This window comes from Nicrophorus vespilloides, unplaced genomic scaffold (assembly GCF_001412225.1).
Source record: "Nicrophorus vespilloides isolate i.1.1-1 unplaced genomic scaffold, Nicve_v1.0, whole genome shotgun sequence".
Lineage (NCBI taxonomy): Eukaryota > Metazoa > Arthropoda > Insecta > Coleoptera > Silphidae > Nicrophorus > Nicrophorus vespilloides.
Window position 1 is genome coordinate 49629 of NW_017096087.1, and position 17739 is coordinate 67367.

Here is a 17739-nt window from a genome sequence, read left to right on the forward strand (position 1 = left end):
CATATTTAACAGACAAACTAAAATTGTACAAATTATGTTCGTATATTTTCACCTCACCATAATTTGGTTATGAAATATTGTAAAACTAAATTTAATTGCAAATAATTGATTATGTTAATTGTAGGAAAGAAATATACGCGGTCTTGAAATATGAAATCACTTAAGCAGATGTTTTATGGTCTTTCAATATATGCAGTTAAGATGCAGGCAGAGGCCTACTTAAGGATTCATCCCTTGGGGAATCGGGCGGTAATTAATGCCGCGCGTCCGGAGCCGAGAAACAATCTGATTACCGTTCATTAAGTTGCCGTATAATTACCAAAGCAAATCAGATCAGAGCCGTACATTTTCTTCTTTTTTTTTTGTTGTTGAGCTTGTGCTTGTATTTGTTCCAATACTATAATTACAGACACACTTTAGCTGAGGGGGAAACAAACTGAAAGACCGGTAGTCTGGCGATTCGTCCATATGATTATCGCTCTCACTGTTTTAAAGACTCTAATCAACGACTCGGGGCGGATTTACATTCGTTTCCACCTCTCTTTCTCTCCCATACATAAAACACACTAATTATTCAGAACCTATCCTCTGGCTACGACATCTTAAACACCTAGATTAACCGAAACCAAAAACCAACATACAAATTAATAAATTGAATCAGCTGCGTAAATCATTTCGTTCCGAACTAATAAGAAAGAAAAAAAAGGAGATGTGATTTGTGGCGGTTTCGGTGGACACGGAAGGAGGTTGAACTACCAGAATTGTCTTTTATTTTCTCGCGCATCCACCTGTAAACAATGAGATATATGGTACAGTTGCATGTGCAATAATCGTATAGTTCGTACACGTGAGAGAAGATGCGAGGGTACAAAAAAAAAACATGGAAATAAAACGAGACTAAGAGCAAAATGCATACGGAGAACATTTGATGATTTCGCATGTCGAAAGGCAATCGGCAATATCTGCGGCGCGATGGAACATCGTGTACCATCTCATAAAGGCAAACTCAGGGGCCCCTGTCACTTTATTTGCACACAAACCGCGCTTTATGTCTCTTTTAAATTATCTAGTCGAAACGTCGTGCATCGGAACGATTCACATAAAAGCGTTTTAAGTCAAATAATAAACATATATCTTTCGCAAAAAGAAGATGATGTTTTTGGATGTTGTTGCACTTCTTTTTTTTTGTGGTTGTTGGTTGTTGCTTGGTTGTTGGTGGTGGCGGCGTTTTACCATGGTTCTTGGTTTACTACGGCGGGTGAAGGAAGGATATAGCTCCGCGCCACTGCTGAGGTGAAATGCGTTTATTGACTTCTATAAAATAATTCCTCGTGAACTTCGTTTCAACTGTAAACAAACCAAATTTAAAGCCTCACTTACCTATACTCAATGTTAAAGTCATCTGTAAAGTTATCCTGAAGCTTCGATAATTTAACAGCTAAACCATGCACAGGTACTTAACGTTACATTCGACAATAAACTACAGTGGAACCTCGCTTAACTAGTTTTATCCGTTCCAAAATTTCCGGATTTTTACTCGTATAATGAAACTTATTCAAAAATACACAAGTTTTAAAAATGATGTAGCAGGCGCGCAATCCGGGACTTCTCTTCTCATCGTCACTCGTTATGCGAAACGTCGCTCGTTAAGCAAGTCATTTTTCTTACAATTAATTTTGATCGTTAAGCGAGGTTCCACTGTACATGTAATATCAATAAATTTTGTCATTTATACAATAGAAATAAACATATTCTATTGTAGAGCCACCTTAGAGATTTCAGAAAACACATTTTTTTTGAAAACATATACTTAAACTTATCTAATATCCTACATTAGACCATAGACTATAAGAATCTTAATATGATGAGTATAGTCTCAGATGAATCTTAAATCTATCAAGTAACAAATAAAGTTATGTAAAACCAAAAAGATTTAGGTAAGGCTTGCTGTCATTTCTGTCATGTTGAAAACTGTCATTTATGTCATGATGTCAACTGTCATTTCTGTCATGGTCACAAATGTCATTTCTGTCATTTTCAAAATGGTCACAGCTGTCATAAGATATATTTCAATTTTGTTATTATAGTCAAAGTTATAAAAGTTCAAAGTTAAATTAATTAAATTAAATCTTATATCATTTATTACTAATTTGGTAGAAATAAGCATTAATAAAAGTAAATTTAGGAAATGTAAGAAAGAAAATTAACATTGACGTACACTTTATATCAATTATAGTGTATAACATTTAGTGTAATAAATTATACTTTGTTTCATTTCTACCGATATTTACACATTTTGTTTTGTCATGGTCACAAATGTCATTTCTGTCATTTTTAAAATGGTCACAGCTGTCATAAGATATTTTTTAATTTTGTTATTATAGTCGATAAAAGTTCAAATTTAAATTAATTAAATTAAATCTTATATCATTTATTACTAATTTGGTAGAAATAAGTATAAATAAAAGTAAATTTACTAAATCTAAGAAAAAATGAACATTGATATAATTATTTGTATGTACACTTTATATCAATTATATAACATTTGGTGTAATAAAATATACTTTGTTTCAAGTTTTAGATACATTTCTACCGACATTTTTCAATAAATTTCTCAAAAGAATACAAATTTATTGTAAATAATAATTGTTGCTTGGAAACGCAAACATTACGAAAGTTCACTAGTTTTATTTATTTACTTTTTTTGTATTCTGAATTATGAAAAAGCCTATGGCAGTGTTCGGTATAAATAAAAGTAAATTTACTAAATGTAAAAAAAATGAACATTGTATGAACATTATTTGTATGTACACTTTATATTAATTATATAACATTTGGTGTAATAAATTATACTTTGTTTCAAGTTTTAGATACATATATACCGACATTTTTCAATAAATTTCTCAAAAGAATACAAATTAATTGTAAATAATAATTGTTGTTTGGAAACGCAAACATTACGAAAGTTCACCAGTTTTATTTATTTCTATTTTTTGTATTCTGAATTATGAAGAAGCCTATGGCTGTATTCGGTATAAATGAATACATTATCGACTGAGACTGAAGTTCACCTATATTTGTGAGTGAGTTCGAACACAAAATAATTGTGTTAGAATTGCTGAGCGATTTTCGTTTTATGACCACTCTGATCTTTTGACGCAAATGTCAAATTGAAAGATAGGTTTGCGTTCGCCAATTTAAATTGTTGTTGTTGTTTTTTTTTTATATTCTTTGTTGTTGTTGCTGATGTTGTTTTGTTTTCGGTACTTTATTCAGATCTTATTATGCTGAAGGTGCTGATTCAAGTACCGGCGCACCCGTAAATCGAACAACAACAAATAGATTTATATTGCAATATTGGGAGCGTTCAATAAAACTTGAGATTTAATTATAATTTTTCAGCCATAAAATTTAACTTGAATTAACTTTTCAATTAATATATGCGTTACGTAATATTTCCTTAAATTAATTATTAATTATAAAAAGAAAAACTTGGGTTTACAAATGAATAAATGGAGGTTGCAGGGAAAGGAAACGCAATACGCTAAACATCCCGAAAGATCAATCCGATCGATACGACGGTTGAAATGGATATCGTTATTATTACGAATGCAAATTAGGGACTGTGGAATATATTTACGCGTTTGATAATTCGTTATTAATTTTTTTTATTGGGATGCATTGCAAAATGAAACTTGATATTTGTGTATGAGGTCGTAAAGAAACCTCCAGTGCCAGAACGAGATCGGAATAATTAGATGTAGCAATAAATATTTTTGAGAGAAAGAAAGAAAAAAAAATAGAAGAAAAGTTAAGTGTGTTGATGCATCCATGGACGTCGCGAAGAATGGAAAGAAGCGTGAGCGTTCTCTCTCACCTAGGTACTTATCATAATTTATCCAATTCCAATCATCTTAAATTAAACGAGGCCCGAGCAAATATAAACCATTTGTGTTGTTGCTCGTGGTTCGATGCGCAGGGCTCCAGGGTGTTTCCTTTCAAGGGTTGCCTAGTTGATGATGGGAGTCTGCATTGTTTATTATTAGGTTCTCCTCTCTTCCAACTTGTTACTTCTTATTTTCATCTTTCTCATCTCATCTCCTCTTCCTCCTCCACCCCGAAAACCATCGACGACTTTCGCTTTACTCATTTCTGTGCCGTTGTTGTTGTTGTTCCTTCCTCTTGCTCTTCTTCCACAGCTTCTTTGGTCATCATCATCATCATCCGCATTGGTTTGGTCTCGTTTCGTTTACGGGTCTGTTCACGTGTTCCCGGAGGTCTGGGCGATATTTTAATTGTGAAGTATGACCGACTCGGTCATATATTACCGGTAGCCTAGGGCGCGGTTCGCACCCCCGCTGTGAATCCGAATGACTCCTCTTCTTCTTCTCCTCCACCACCACCGCGCAGCCCCAAGACGAGACGAGACTTCTTCTTCGTCGAGCGCGCGCGTCTCCCAAACCAAATTAACTTCGCCTTAATTGCGACTCTCTTGAGGCCACTAACAGAAATACCGTGGTCCGTGGATAAAAAAGCACGAAGATCGGGTGGAACATTTCGTGCGGGGTGAAGGTGACGAGAAAAAAGGAAATAATAACGAGCAACATTCCACAACTTTTAATGATCGTATACCTAATAAAAGCACATCCAAAAAAAAAATTACTCTTTTGATTATAGTCAATAATATAATACATTCAAAATGTATAACATTTATTATAACAAAATAAGAAAATTGAAACCAAATTAATTTCTTTCTGTCCTTTGTTTCTGTGCTTTCTGTACAAATTTAAGTCAATTTATAGTTTTTTCAAATTATCTTTATAAACTTATATAATATCTCACATTTCACTAATTTGTAATTTCTTATAATTATGGAATATATATTTGATTTAGGTTTGCTTATTATTTTGACAGATTTCATTTCTGCTTTGGTGAAAACTGTCTGTTTTGGTGATATCTGTTATTTCTGTCATGGTGACAACTGTCATTTCTGTCATGGTCAAAACTGTCATTTCTAATATGGTCACAGCTGTCATAAGATATGATTTAATTTAGTTATTATTCAAAGTTAAAGTCTTCTGCGTTAAAGAAACTAACATATTTTGTAGCTTAGATAATTTAATAAAACTAGGTATAAATTAAATTAAATTTATTAAATGAAAACTGTGATTTCTGTTTTGCTGATAACAGTCATTTCTATCATGGTGACAACTGTCATTTCTGTCATGGTCAAAACTGTCATTTCTAATATGGTCACAGTTGTCATAAGATATGATTTAATTTAGTTATTATTCAAAGTTAAAGACTTCTGCATTAAAGAAACTAACATATTTTGTAGCTTAGATAATTTAATAAAACTAGGTATAAATTAAATTAAATTTAGTAAATTAAAACTGTAATTTCTGTTTTGGTGATAACTGTCATTTCTGTCATAGTGACAACTGTCATTTCTGTCATGGTCAAAACTGTCATTTCTAATATGGTCACAGCTGTCATAAGATATGATTTAATTTAGTTATTATTCAAAGTTAAAGACTTCTGCATTAAAGAAACTAACACATTTTGTAGCTTAGATAATTTAATAAAACTAAGTATAAATTAAAGTAAATTTAGTAAATGAAAACTGTGATTTCTGTTTTGGTGATAACTGTCATTTCTGTCATGGTGACAACTGTCATTTCTGTCATGGGCAAAATTGTCATTTCTAATATGGTCACAGCTGTCATAAGATATGATTTAATTTAGTTATTATTCAAAGTTAAAGTCTTCTGCATTAAAAAAACTAACATATTTTGTAGCTTAGATAATTTAATAAAACTAATTATAAATTAAAGTAAATTTAGTAAATGAAAACTGTGATTTATGTTTTGGTGATAACTGTCATTTCTGTCTTGGTCAAAACTGTCATTTCTAATATGGTCACAGCTGTCATAAGATATGATTTAATTTAGTTATTATTAAGTTAAATTCATAGGCATTAAAGAAACTAACATATTTTATAGATTAGATAATTTAATAAAACTAATTATAAATTAAAGTAAATGTAAGATAACATTGATATAATTATTTGTATGTGCATTTTATACCAATTATATAACAATTAGAGTAATAAAAAATACTTATTTTGTTTCAAGTTTTAGATAAATTTCTATAGTTTTTCAAATAATCTTTAGCAATAGATGTAAAAATATTAATCTAACCTATTGCAAACCTTGTCAAAATCTATTTTTATTAAGTACTTTACAATTTTACAAAATTGTTTTATATTTTATGTTTTTAATACATGAAAACATCAATGGATTATTTAATTTAAAAAATATATAAGATTTTGGTTATAAATATTTATGAGTAAAAGTATAGAATTAAAGAAAAGAGGAAATACCGAAATTAATAATAAATAATTTCAATGGAATATTTGAAAAATATAAAGTATTTTAGTTATATTTGTACACGATTTTGTGAATCAAAGTATACAAATGGAAGAAATGATGAATTAATATCTAAATTGTTGAAAAATGTCCTTTTCAAAATTGAAACCAGAAAATCTATTAATTCAAAACGTTCATAAGAGAATAAGATTAAAAATTATAGTTTTTATTAAATAATTTCAATTTTTTTTAATGTAGACAAATCATCAATGAATAATTCGAAATACATAACGTTTGTTGATTGTAGTAATAAATAATTTTCTAAAATTTGTTTAAACCATGTTTAAAATAATCAAAACATTAATAGATTATATGAAACGTATAAAGTATGTTTGTTGTATTTTTACACGATTTTATGAATAAAAGTATAAAAATCAAGAAAAATGATGAAGTACAGTAATTAATAATAAAATTCAATTTCAATGGAATATTTGAAAGATATAAAGTATTTTGGTTATATTCGTGCACGATTTTGTAAATCAAAGTATACAAATGGAAGAAATGATGAATTAATATCTAAATTGTCGAAAAAAATGTCTTTTTTCAAAATTGAAATGAAAAAAAATCTATTAGTTCAAAACGTTCATTTATTCACTCATTCAAAGTCAAATCATCAATGGATGTTTTGTGCGTGAATAAAAGTTATATAAATTACCAAAAATTACTTTTGAAGTATGGAAATTAATACACAGAAATTTGTAAAATGTCCAAGAGAATAAGATGAATGCGATCGTTTGGAAACGAAACTACAAAGCACGAAATAAATCACGAAATTGATGAAGCCGAGCATTTAAAGAGGGTTGGTGTTAGGAGATTAATCTCTGTTGCGTAGAAGCAATTTCACGGGAGACGAGAAGAAGATCTCAATAATGAAGTATGCACAGATGTGTGGATTATTAGTTTAAGTTTAAAAAAAAAATTAGGAGATGGATCGATACGTCAAAAATGCATTGTTTTTTCGTCCTTAATCTCCTTGTTATTCTTGGTCCAATGGTAAATTAATATTTAGGTCGTTTCTTGGAGACTAATTTGGTTTTTCGGGGTGATCCGAGTCCGACGATATTAGACGATTTATATTCTAGGCGAAAAACTGTCAGCGGTGTTGATTGAAAATCGTCCGAGGCAACCGAAATATGTAATTAAACAGGGGCAGGTAAACGCCTCGACTACGCCAATGCATTTTTCACCCTCACCGCAAAAGATACGTTTTAACATGATTCCTCCTTGTCGTCGAAGATCATTAGCTGACACCGATTGAAACGGAGGAGGAAAAAAAATGGAATGGGAGTGCATCAAAAGGGCTGAAACTGAAAGAAAGAAAGAATAATATTCCCATCAGAAATAGCATAAATATAATTTCGTCGTGCTCATGCTTACAAAGTGGGAGCCCTTGAATCTCCCTGAAAAACCGAATAAAACACCTGTTTTTACCCCCATTGTTGCGAAGCGAGAAACGAATGGGGAAAAAAAATATGCAACAGGTGACGAACCCTCTCTCGCATTCACTCACAATAGTAGTCCTAAGAAAAATACGAATCGCATAAATATGAATTTATTCACCTTTTTTTTTTTCTAAATGGAGAAGAAAAGGAGAGATGAATAAGTGGAGAGATGATGGAAAACTAAGGGCGCATCCCACCCGTCGACATCTCGCTCCTTTTTTTCGCCTAATTTACAATTCATTTTTACATTTTTTTTTTACCTTCATCATCATCATCCTTTTTATTTTTTTCTGTCTCTCTCTCTCACACATTTTCTTTCTTTCATTGGTCGGCAGAATAACGAAATAATTGTTTGATCCGATCGGATTGCTGCGAGTTGCATTATTATAACTGCGTGTAATTGATGAATGTTAGTAGCGCCATCTGTGATTACCACCCGGCGATCTTATTACCTTAACGATGGGTGGTTGCTCGGACCCTCTCTGACCTCATCCATATACATACGTATAATATACATTTATATATAATATATAAACGCTCCTCTTCGCCGGATTTAATTTGTTGCAATCGCTCACCGAATAAATCCTCACGCGAAACCTTATCTTTTTTAAAACTTTTACTTTTTCTTTTCTCTTGATTCTTAATGGAAATTAAAGCTGTTTATTCATTATACTTTGCTTGTATTGCATTGTAAACGTTAGCATCTTCGAGATTATAATCAGAACCGAAATTAACCGAAATTGGAACGAAATTTTAATAACGGTTAATTTTAATTCAATCAATTCAATAATCAATTTCTTTCATGTATGTTCCATGTAGAAATATCATACTTCTAGACATTTTATTGTAGTCACAGAACAGTTGGTATACAAAATATTACGCTGGTTTCAGAGAAGAAGAATTAAGAATTTTCATCTGAATTCGTTATTATTCGGAACTTTTTCAACTTCGACTCTCTTTTGGAAAATTTTTGACCTAAATTGAAGTAATTTATACATTTATAATTAAGATTCGAAATACAATAAAAAATAAATAAAACGAGAAGACATTTAATTATGCCACAAAACCACAAAAGATCCAAATTAAAAAATAAAACTATGAATTTTCTAAGGAGAATACTGTTAGTTTTATAATATTTGCGGTTTTTATTTAATAATGTTTCAAATTTATACAAAATTTTATATTACAAAACTCAAATTTTTTATTTTAAATTTTATAAAAAAAAACTCAAAAATTGTATTTAACTTTAATTTGTTATATATTTTATAATAACATCAATAAATGTATGCTATTATGCATATTTTGATATAAAAATGTACTATTACTGAATGATTCAATTTTAACCTGTTTTTAATTATTTAACGTCACGTTTTATCTAATTACTATATCACTACGCATGTTAATTAGATTATCAAATGTTCAAGTTAAAGATAAAACTATACCCTTTCCAATGAGCCCTTGGATAGATTTGTACTATTTACAGTTTATTTGCAATAAGCTATATAAAAACGTACTATTACTTAATGATTCAAATTTGATAAGTTTTAACGTCTTCGCGTTTTATCTAATTAGTATATCAATACGCATGCTAATTAGATCATCCAATATTAAAATTAAAGGTAAAACTATAGCCTTTCCATTGAGCTCATAGATAGATTTGTAGTGTTTGCATTTTTCTTGCAATAAGCTAAATAAAAATGTACTGTTACTTAATGGTTCAAATTTGATAAATTTTCGATAATTTAACGTCTTCACATTTTATGTAATTACTATATCAATACGCATGTTAATTAGATCATCAAATATTCAAATTAAAGGTAAAACTATAGCCTTTCCAAGGGGTCCATGGATAGATTTGTATTATTTGGAGTTTTTTTGCAATAAGCTATATAAAAATGTACTATTACTTAATGATTCAAATTTGATAAGTTTTCGATGATTTAACGTCTTCACATTTTATTTAATTACTATATCAATACGCATGTTACTTAGATCATAAAACATTCAAATTAAAGGTAAAACTATTGCCTTTCCACTGAGCCTATGGATAGATTTCTAGTGTTTGCAGTTTTCTTGCAATAAGCTAAATAAAAATGTACTGTTACTTAATGATTCAAATTTGATAAGTTTTCGATGATTTAACGTCTTCACGTTTTATATAATTACTATATAAATACGCATGTTATTTAGATCATCAAATATTCAAATTAAAGTTAAAACTGTAGCCCTTCCAATGAGTCTATGGATAGATTTGTAGAGTTTGCAGTTTTCTTGCAATAAGCTATCAAAGTTTAGCAATAAAATTCAACTTCAATATTTTGTATTTACATACAACTTGTATTTTTTTTTCTCTTAATTCCTAATGGAAATTAAAGTCGTCTATTCACTATTTATTTTTGGTGCAATGTAAACGTTAGCATTTGCTCTTCGGGATGATTAATGCCACCGTAATCACGACCTCGGCAAAGTAAACACGATCCTTCGAAGAAAATAAATGGAGAATCAACAACAACAGTAAGAAAAACCCGAGAAAATCAATTGATTGCAACGATTTAAGAGGCATCGGTTCTTCGCTTACATCAGACTTAACTATAAATACGTTCATGCTATTCACGAGTTTCTTGATATCACGAATTGGGTTAAAGTTAAATTAGAACGTATTTACACTTTAAATATTACAGCACATTACATTCATTTTTTTTTAAATGAATCAATAAGATCATTTTTTGTATTTATATTAATGATCAAATATTTGTTACTAAGAATATAGGAATTTGTACATTTCTGTAATAATAGAAGTATTCTGAAAAAAATGATAAAAAAAATACAACTCAAAAATTATGACTTCACGTTTTATTTAATTATAGCATAAACTATGGAATTTAAGAAAAAAATATAAATTTTCTAAGGAGAATGCTAATTTTATAATCTTTACAGTTTTTATGTAAAAAGGTTTCAAATTTATGCAAAATTTTACATTACAAACTCAATTTTTTAAATTTACAGAAAAACTAAGAAATTGTATTTAAATGTAACTTTACATAAATTTTATAGTAATATCAAAATGTGTATTTTATTCTACATCTTTTGATATATAAAATACTGTTAGGTTGATAAATAATGACTGTAATATGAATAGTTGTAGATTTTTTAACGTTTTTACTTTTTATGTAATTACTATATCAATGCACACGTTAATTAGATCATCAGATATTCAAATTAAAGCTAAAACTATAGCCTTTCAAACGAGAAAATTGATAGAATTGTAGATTTTGTAAGTAAGCTATCAAAGTTTAGCAATGAAATTCAACTTAATTTAATTAAATATTTAATAATTTCATATGAAATCCATTTATTTTGTATATACTTTGTAATTACATGAAAAGCGTTTTTTTATTCAGCATATGTTGATATAACTACTATTACGTAATGTTATTTAATAACTGAATTATCACGATTCTTAGATTTTCATTTGTTCTCATTGGATTTTCACTGTCAAATTTTGTGGTATTTTCAAGTTTTGTAGGTTAGATCGTATGGGGTTACGTGTCCGAATGATGGGACTGTGATGACGATCATTCTGCATGCGCGCATCGAAGCATCTCATTATCGCGTATCAAATTGCATGGAATCCCGAAGGATAAATTGCTTTATGCAAATCCGCTCCATTCCATTCCGTTCTCGCTCCTTCTTCCTTTCCTGGCCGGCCTTCCAAATGGCAAAATGAATTATACAATCGTTCTGAATTACGTTCACTTCCTCGATGGAAGGAAACGAAGAACTCCATCGCACGAAACACTCAGATAAACATTAACGAACGTTCTGTTTCGTGTTGCCACTTTTTATTTTTCTTCTTTATTATGAAACGTCTCGTATGTATCTATAGCTTATTTCAATAGCATGCATATGATGACAGTGATTAAATAATTCCCATTTCTCATACTGTGAATTATATAAAATTAATAAGTACATTTGTTTAATTTTTATTTATAAATTGTCCTTCAATATTTTCTCATTATTTTTGTGTATTTATTATATACAAATTTAAATGGAATAAGTACATTTTTTAAGAGGTTTTCTGCACTGTTTTTTGAAGATTTTATTAATTTTCATGAAAAATTAGAAAGTTTTTTATTTGTTCTAAAACAATAATTTCTGTTGTTAATATTTGTCTAATTTATGTATTATCATTCAGCTTTTACTAATTTGAGAATTTCAGTAGAGTTAAGGCATGTTTAACTAAGTTTAACTTAGGAATAATACAAAAACTTAATTTAATTTATATTTAAGTATTTGTTACGTTTTATTAATTGTCCTTATTTGGGACTTCACACTCACAATCAAGTCACATAGTGCTGCTTCACACAGTCCTGATTTCTTATAGATAGATATGATTATTTCAAAATAAATATAAGTACAAAAATATAATTCCTCGTTTAGTCCGGTTTCAAACAGCCGCACTGTGCAATGTATTGTTATTTTATAGTTACCTTTTCATTTATTTTGGATTTTTATTTCTATTTTATTCTTTATTTATGTTTAGTTATTTTTTTTTCAATTTATATTATATTGTTTATCCTTTTTCTATGCATATTTATGAGTAATTCTGGCCAATAAGTCATAGTAATGATGACACAGCCTCTTACAACACGATTTTCCAGTAACACGATGAAAAATTTGCAAGGATTAAACAACACGTCATTTTTAAAAAACCTATCTACCGTGTTATAAGAAGGTTACCTGTATATTATTGCATATGAGACGTATATTTTAGTTCAGTTATAACAGAAATAATTAGAGTTAAAATATTGTCCTTCTTTTGAAGATTTATACAAGACAGACACTATATTACTTAAACTATTCAAGTAATGACACTTAAACTATTGCGTCACTACTCAAGGAATAATGTGTAAGTAATAAGGATAACTAATGACTAAAAAAATAATGATCTTCTCCATGCTTAACTCCCCAGAGCTAAGCTTCTTCGACAACTTCATGGTGCTCATTGTTGCCACCTTTCACTACCAGAATCCTTTTTTTTATTAAAAATTAAAAATTTGTGACTTTTTGTTACGCTTTGTCGCTACTTGTTGATCACCAATCCCTTCCAGTAACTACGCTAGCAGCAGTAATGAACTTTAGTAGAGTTAGGGTATTATAATACCAAAACAGTGAGGAGGGATGGTGTGGAAAGAAGAAGCTTTAACAATTTTTTTTTACAGATTTGAATTAAGTATAATTCTCTTAGTTTAATATAGAAACAATGTAATTATTTGACAAAGAACTTAATTGATATTTAATTATAGAAAAGAAACAATGAATGTTTAATGTGAATGTTATGTTAAATTATCGTTAATAGATTTGTCAGGAAGCGTGTATTAATCATGCAAGTTATTTAATTATTAAATGTAAACAGTGAGGTGGATGATTGGACGACGTATAGCGAATCATCGTTTCGTTTAACAACAATTAATGAGACAGATGGTGGGAGCCAAATACAATTAAGGACTTATAAAAACACGTCTTAATATCGGATGCAAAGGGAGAAAAGTGCGCATTCATCCGCCAATCATCCATCAAAGGCTACGAAGAACGAGAAGAAGAAGAAACAATATATATATATGCGGTAATCCCTCCCTGAACTGTCATCCCCCGATACTTATAATTCAATTTCCCTTCATCCCCCAAAGGACCACTTAACCAACTCGTCTTTAACAAAGCCTTACTTAGTCTCTTCTTCGTGTTTACATAATATAATCATGATGTATGTGCAACAGTTTCGTGTCCTTAAAAAACGTTTGTTTTTTGTTTTGCTTAGAGGGGGGTGTTTTTTTTAGTATATAAATATTTGTGTTGCTCATAGGAATTTTTATTTTCGATCATCGATTTTTGAGATAAGATCTACATTTCGGGATGCGCACACAGCGGCGGCAGGCGATCATTTATATAATATGTAAGACGGGGTAGGTAAGCCGCAGATAACCGAAAACGATTTATAGAAAACAATTTTTCGACAACACGAGTGGAGAAGACAAAAGAGGAATCTCGAATGCATGTAACTACATCGACGGATGAACAAATCAAAATAGTGGAGTGGTGGTGGATGAGGAGTGTAGGGGGAGAGGGTTATTTTGGTGGAACGAGGACGGACGACGGGACATAAATACATATTTTGTTTGTTTTGGCATATGACAGTCGTGCATTAATATTAAATCATCCTTTTTCGGTTGCTGTTTGCTGTACCTCTTTCATGGATGTCGTCTTCCTTCCTCCAAACCTATTTCATTTCGGTATTGGTTTTTAATCAATCCTCCAAGATTTATTTCATTCGAATAGTATTACAAGACAGTTAATATTCGATTATGACTTCAATGTTTTTCTTTACCAAATTATTACACTATATTTTTGTCTGTCCTGGTATATGAAATAAGGAATACTAATAGTTCTGAATTCTCAGTAGTTCATTTGTCAATTTCAAAAATACCTAAAATTGGGATGAAACTTAACAAAATAAAATAACCAAATTAACACTTTTGTAATACATTTCACTATTGGTTTGTAATCAATACTTCAAGATTTATTTAATACCAATTGAAGTACAAGACAGTTAACATTTAGTAGAATTTGACTATGACTTCAATGTTTGTTATTTTTAATCAAATTATTAGACTATACTTTTGTTTGTCCTGATGTATAGAAAATGGAATAACTTAATGAGTTACTATTCATAAGCTTTTGAAAACATATAGTCTTGAATTCTCAGTAGTTCATTTGTTAACATGTTAATTTCAAAAATAACTAAAATTGGGATGAAACGTAACAAAATAAAATAACTAAATTAATACTTTTGTAATACATTTCAGTATTGGTTCTTAATCAATCTTCCAAGATTTATTTCATTCCAATTGAAGACAGTTAACATTTATTAAAATTCGACTATGAAATCAATGTTTTCTTTTACCAAATTATTACACTATAATTTTATTTATCCTGGTGTATGGAATAAGGAATGAAAACAGAAAGAGTTACAATTTATAAACTATTGAAAAACATATAGTTCTGAAATCTCAGTAGTTCATTTGGTAACATGTCAATTTGAAAAATAACTAAAACTAGGATGAAACTTAACAAAATACAATAACCAAATTAACACTTTACACTTTTGTAATAGATAAAGTTGATAAAAATACAGGAAAAATGTAAGAATATAATGAAACACATTCATACTTTTAGTATCATTTTCAGCGTCTTCACGTTTTGTTGTATAATTTGATAACCACATACGCTAAATCCACGTTTGATCTAATTTAATTAATCTCAGATATTCAGGCTTTAATCTGTGTTTATTACTATTTTCCTGTAAAATGACGTAAAACTTGAACAAACACTCGAAAATTCAGTATATTCACGTTGTGTTATATAACGGGACAACCATTAACGTTAATTACAAGTTTAAGCACTATTACCAATTCTTAGTATTCTGTAGTCAAAATTGAATAAACTTGTTTCTTAACAGTCAAAAATCCAGTGTCTTCACGTTTTATTGTATAACTTTGTATTGAATTGTAACTATTACCATTTCTTCTGTAAAGTGATGTAATTAACACTCGAAAATTAAGTGTCTTCAAGTTGTATAATAGGACAACCATTAATGCTAATTACAAGTTTAAGCACTATTACCATTTTTTAGTAACCTGCAGTCAAAATTGAATAAACTTGTTTTTAACAGTCAAAAATCCAGTGTCTTCACATTTTATTATATAACTTGACAACCACTCACGGTAATTACAAGTTTGAGCACTTTAATTAATTTCAGATATACAGGATTTAATATGTGTTTATTGTCAGAATTGTAACTATTACCATTTTTTCTGTAAACTGATGTAAAACTTGAATTAACACTCGAAAATTCAGTGTCTTCACGTTTTAACAGTCAAAAAATCCAGTGTATACACGTTTTATTATATAACTTGACAACCACTCACGGTAATTACAAGTTTGAGCACTCTAATTAATCTCAGATATTCAGGTTTTAATATGTGTTTATTGTCAGAATTGTAACTATTACCATTTTTCCTGTAAACTGACGTAAAACTTGAATTAATACTCGAAAATTCAGTGTCTTCACGTTGTGTTGTATAATGGACCAACCATTAATGTTAATTACAAATTTAAGCACGATTACTACTTTTTAGTAATCTGTAGTCAAAATTGAATTATTTTTTTTTTAACAGTCAAAAATCCAGTGTCTTTACATTACCAATTACTCACGGTAATTACAATTTTGAGAACGCTAATTAATCTTAGATATGCAGGGATTAATATGTGTTCTAGTTTCCTAGTAGTTCATTTGATATGTAAATTATAAATGTATATCTTCAATAAGTCCTCTTTTTTTTGTTAATGTTATGTATAATTACAATAAAATTACACTAAAGTATATTGGATTTCCTGAAACGATCTGTCAAATCGTTCTAAACCATTAATTTTCATCTCATATGGCATGATTCAAATTTAATTGAAAATTTGACATTTCGAAGTGATCGTGGTTCGAGCGCGCGGCTGCATTTTAAATCATGTTTATGCGATGTTCGTGCCGCGAATTTATAATGAAATTAAATATCCGTTTTGCTTAATTTCACTGTGCTCGCAATTTTTACTTCTTCTTCTACGGTCGACATTAAATCCGATGATTTACAATCCGATAGACATGCTCTTTCAACATATCGCAAGAACAGATTTAACAATTCCACAGATTTATTTACATTCAAATGTTTGTACAACTTTTTTTTTACTTAATTATTTTTATTAGATTGAATATAAAAATTTATAATTAATTAATTAAAAATGTGTATTTTTTGGCTCTTTCTAAGTTATAAATCAATATATGAATTACAAAAAATGAAAAATTTACAAATTTTTATCTATCTAATTTATGTAAGTTTTTTTACAAAAAAAAATATAATAGAATATTTGCAGAGAATTAAAAAATATTGAAAAAGTCACAAATTTCACACAATACAATAATAATATATAAATTGCAAAAAATGTAAAGAAATAATAACAAATTACAGATATAATTTTGTTTTATCTATCTAAAATTGACATTATGTAAGTTTGTTACAAAAAAATATAGTAGAATATTTGTAGAGAAAGAGGTTAATATTAAGTGTTTGACATGTATAGTTCTTTTGATGTAAAGACTGATGTATTGCGAGTGTGGGTGTATAGTGTTTAGAACCTTTTTGGTAGCTCACGATGGGGTGTCTCCTAAACATGGTCCGGGGTTGGATTCACACTTACACAACAATACTTCGACTTGATTCGTTGTTATTGTTATAGGTTTTATCTGATTCGAGAATTGACGTACACCGCTTGACATCCTTTTAATTCAGTTTAAGTTCGTAGATGGCGTCAACGACGACGACGATGATGGATGACATTTGCCACGTCAATGTCATCCATCATAGTCGGCTGCGGTTTCGTTGCGCAAGCAAGTTCGCCTCCGCCTCCGTTTTTGTGAATAATTGAAAACGGATTGCGTCTCGTGCAATTTGCAATAAAACAAAGAGCGCTGTCAAATCGCAGGAATGTGCGGCAGGAACGAGCTCCGTTACGGCCTTAACATTCCTTGCCGGAACGTTTAGAAAGTCGCACGACTGTCTCACGACGACCGCGACTATGAGGACCAAAAAGGGACTTCCCCTCCGGGCGATACGCTAGAAGGATGCAAATCTTTATTTCTCTTTCAAAAAAAAAATGGCGAAACAATCTCCAGAGGTTCCCCCCAATTTAAAATAAATTAGTCTCCGCGGAGCGCATTGTCATAAATCTCTTCCGTTCCTCCGGAATTTATGCAACAAAAGACC